Source organism: Pteropus vampyrus, unplaced genomic scaffold, assembly GCF_000151845.1.
Source record: "Pteropus vampyrus isolate Shadow unplaced genomic scaffold, Pvam_2.0 Scaffold35, whole genome shotgun sequence".
NCBI classification, from domain to species: Eukaryota; Metazoa; Chordata; class Mammalia; order Chiroptera; family Pteropodidae; genus Pteropus; species Pteropus vampyrus.
The window spans coordinates 387,178-391,416 of record NW_011888816.1 but is presented as its reverse complement, the minus strand read 5'-3'; the positions used below and the strand labels follow the sequence as shown (position 1 = coordinate 391,416).

The window sequence follows — 4,239 nt, the reverse complement described above, 5'->3', positions numbered from 1 at the left end:
CCCTGTCATCCTCAGCTCCTGCTCGGGGCTGGAGTCCTCTCCTCTTCCAAAATTTCAGTCTGGTAGCCACACCCCTCTAACACACTGCTGTCCCAGGTGCCCGTCCCCCTTCTGCTTGCTTCCCGGATTTGTGAGGACTCTGCACTCAGGGTCCTCTTGGTCAAATTCAGAGTTCTGCCCCTCCTGCTGCAGGGCCGCCTGGACCCCAGTGCCGGACGCTCACCTGGTTTTGGTCTGTCGTTGTACTGTGCGCACGCCAGACACCAGTCCTGCCTGCTGGACTCCACTTCCTTCCTGCACCTGTGGCTGGACAGGTGTGGGCCGCCCCGCCCACGATTCCCTTCGTGTCTCCGCAAGGGCGTCTCCTCGTACCTTCCCCGTGGACACCTTGGGGAGAAATGATCACTTGGGAGGTAAAAGATCCCATGTTTACCCCTGCAATGTCTGCGCCTTCACAGAACAAAGAATCATTCATGTTTTTGTTTTACACTGCATGAGACTCATTTGGATGCTGTTCACGTTTTATCCTATTTTTCCCCTGCTGGTTGCAGAGTGAGGCCAATCGTTTCGAATTAAGTAAGAGGTGTGTATAATGAAATAGACAGACAATCCATTTATATCTCTTCTCGCCAAGATATTGTTCCTCTTCGCTTAAGGTCTGTGTTTTCATCCTCACCGCCTCTTTGTGGCCCCAAACGACCCTCCCTGCACTGGAAAATTACGACTGCTCGCTAACAAGTGTCAGTATTTAGGGCAGAACGCGTTCCGAGACTTGCTGTTCTGGCGACCTGGAGTGTGAGGTTAAGGGGGTGTAAGGGACTTTCTCATGGCAGCTGCTGGTATTCGCCCAAAGGAGCTGATGGTTACACACGACTGAATTGGTGTATGAGGTGCGTATGCATCAGCGGGCAGTGGAGGATTTGCTAGAGATTTCAGCAGGGGAGCCAGGGAAAGTTAACCTCATACGTGTGTGTCCCGCGAGCCCCTCGAAACCTTCCGCTGGGCGGTGGTGGCGTCTTCTTCCCTGGGTTTCTGCCCTCAGAACCCTTCTCTCCTCCTCCTCCTTCCTCCTTCGTGTTCCAGAAAAGCCTCTTCTTTCTGCATTAAACGTGGGAGGAACTCAAAGTCCAGGCTGGAAACTCCCTCTCTTTTTTCTTTTTTTTTTAGGCGAGGCAGCCCTTGGTTGACCTCACAGATCGCAAGGACCTTGTCAGCTTACAATCCCTTATTTTTAAAATTTTTTTGCGCCTACAGCACCTGGTCTTCCTAGGTGGTCTCCTATCCAAGTACTAACCAGGCCCAACTCTGCTTAGCTTCCAAGATCAGACGGGATCGGGCTTGTTCGGGGCAGCTTGTTCGGGCCGTAGACTGGAAGCTCCCTTTCTACCCTCTGAAAAGGGAACCTTTCAAAGACGCTCTCTGCTCAAAGACATTTTCGTGCCAGCGGCGACGAAGATGCTTCTCCATGGTTTTTGTAATTACCTTTAAAATGCTGCCCAGTGACAAGAAAGGGTGAAGACTCGGGGTTATTGAAGACCGAGGCGTCAGGAGTTCTGATGTCTTTGCATTTCCTTGTGGTTCTGCGGTGTCGCTGGGAGGGCTGGAGGGCTGCGGGCCTCTGCCTGGTTAGAGTCTCGGCAGCTTCCTTTTATCCACAGCCGACACTACCATCACCCTTGAGCTCCCTGCTGGCAGGTCTCTAAGGAGGTTGCAGCCCAGACCCTGAGGCTCACTTCCATGGCGGCCCCCTGTGTGCTTCGGCTCCAAGCTCATCCTTCAGTGCTGGCTACCAGGCCTTTGCCTCCTTTCGTGGGTCTCTTCCTCCGTCCCTCATGGGCACCTGCTCATTCCCCCGTCTTACTCCGAATGGGCCCTGCCTTGCACCCAACACGCTTTCCCCTATCTCTGGGAGTTGGATTCCTGCTCCAGTTGGAACCCCGAAACCTGATGGGTGATAGATTTTTCTGAGGAGCTCCTGGGCTTGCAAGGCACTTATCACTTCCCAATTTGGTCACATACAACAGTGGGGCTCCTTTTGGTTACTATCAGCAGCCACCATTAGTTACAGGAGTCGAGGGCCAGCTCCCCCTTGCAGCTTCACTCTAGGTCACCATAAAAGCAAGTCTTAGACTGGATTCTTCCCCGCAACAGACATTTATTAGCAAGTAGACACGAATCAGTCACATCACCTCCTGTAAGTTCGGTAATGGCCAAACTCTCTGTTCTTTAGAACACTCTGACGAGATGGTGCATGAAAGAAAGTTTCACTCGAGGCACATGTGACCAAGCTCGTGTTTGGGGACTGGCGCACCATCTAGTCAGGCTCAGGTTAGTCTAGAATCAGCAGCTGGCCGCACAGGAGGTGGGCAGCGTTCCTTAGAGCCTCACTAGATTCTAGACCCCATTTGTGGGGAGTTCCTTGATGGAAACTCATCTCTCCCTATATTATGCTAATTAAAAGACACCGATACTGATCAGACATAAAGGTAGCTGACTCAGGTGGGCGACGGCCTTCTGCTTAAGCTCTGATGACCACCCCTGGAGTTGTCCGGCTTAGGGCAACTGGTCTCCTCTAGGGTATTGAATGAAAGGACAGACGCATTTAGATCACACTTTCAGTGCTGGAGTAAAGTAAGTTGTAGATATCACAGTACCAGGGTTCCGAAGCCTCTCCATTAATAGTAATAAACAGCATTTCTTTAGCTTAGAGGTTGTTTTTCCAAGGTTTTTATCCTCTTGCATACTAAGTCCCCTGAATTGCACCCTCAGGTGACTCACACAGATTCATCAACAGTTCTACTACCTGTAGCTCAGCACAGCCCCCACTCTATCCCTTTCCACCTCCAGCTCCCTTTGCGATGGGCATCTGTTGTTTGGCAGGCCTTTAATAGCACTCCCTATTTTGGGGGCAAGCTGTTTCTTCCCCATTCCAACCATCAGTGTGGTCATGGAGATGAGCATGTGACTTTCTTGGGCCAATCAGAGTAGCCTCACCCTTTAGGCCAAAGCGATTGTTCAGAAATGAGCAAGTGGCCTTCAAGGCCAATCAGGAGACTTCTTGGAGATGTTTTGCACCCCGCAGTTGGTGAAGACTCTCTCTCTCCTTGCTGATATTCAGTCCCGAGCTGCCTGAAGATGTGGCTTTGGCCTCGTGGGGAAAGCTGAATTGTAAGAATGAATCCAATGTGCAGAGAGAATCAGAGACATAGGTTGTTATGGAAGGATGTTTGCGTCCCGCCCACCAAATTCATATGTTGAAGTCCTAACCCCCAATATGGGGAGTAGGGCCTTGGGAAAGTAATTAGGCTGGGATGAGGTCGTGAGGGTGGGGCCCCGGGAAGGGGTTAGTGCACCTGTAGGAAGAGGAAGAGAGAGCTCACTCTTCTCTGTCTCCACGTGCACTCCCGTGAAGAAGGGGTCATGTGAGACACAGCGAGAGGGTGGCCGTCTGCAGGCCAGGAAGTGGGCCTTCAGCAAGAACTGACTGTGCCAGTGCCTTGGTCTTGAACTTCTCAGCCTCCAGAGCTGGCAGAAGTCAATGCCTGCTGTTTAAACCATCCAGTCTGTGGTATTTTGTTATGGCAGCCCAAATGGGGAGGAAGTCCTGGTAACAGCTAAATCTCTAAGTCTCATCGTCCCTGGGTCCAGCTGTACTGTTGTACTCTGAGCAGTTGGGTTATGCAGCCCACAGACTCCCCACTCCCCCCCCCTTTTTTCTTGCTCAAACTGGTTTAAATTAAGTTTCTAGTTAATTTGTCCACCATCAACAGCCAGTAGTTATTCTATAGGACCAAACTTTCCTTCCTTGCTGCAGCCCTGTGCTGCTGGGGCCCCTGGTCCTTGCTGCTATGCATCATGATCACCCACTCTGTCTTCCTGATGCTGCCTGGCATGACCGAATCTTAACCTGAGGACCATCTAGACTAAAAAGGAGACCTCAGTATTGCAGCGCAGTTGGCTTGTGGCCAGTGTGTGTGGCAGATGCCCACTCTTGGGGCTGCAGGCTGCCCACACCTCTGGGCTTGCCCACAACCAGCTCATGCATAATTGCGGACTAATTAAGGTCCGTTGAGTGACTTGTGTTTCTTATTTCCAAAAGTCACATTTCCAGGCAGGGTATCATTCTGGCTATCCTCTTCATTTTTGCTTTTTGGGAAGGACTTCTTCCTCGAGGACCTGAGACTAATCCTGTCCCCTCGGTGCTAGCCAGTTCTCGGGCACTGGCCCCACTCTCCTCCC

At 51.6% G+C, this 4,239-nt stretch overlaps 1 pseudogene; it reads right to left on the bottom strand.

The window, feature by feature from the left end:
* Positions 1–1,245: 1,245 nt before the first annotated feature.
* Positions 1,246–1,369, bottom strand: LOC111738109 (annotated as a pseudogene).
* Positions 1,370–4,239: the final 2,870 nt, after the last annotated feature.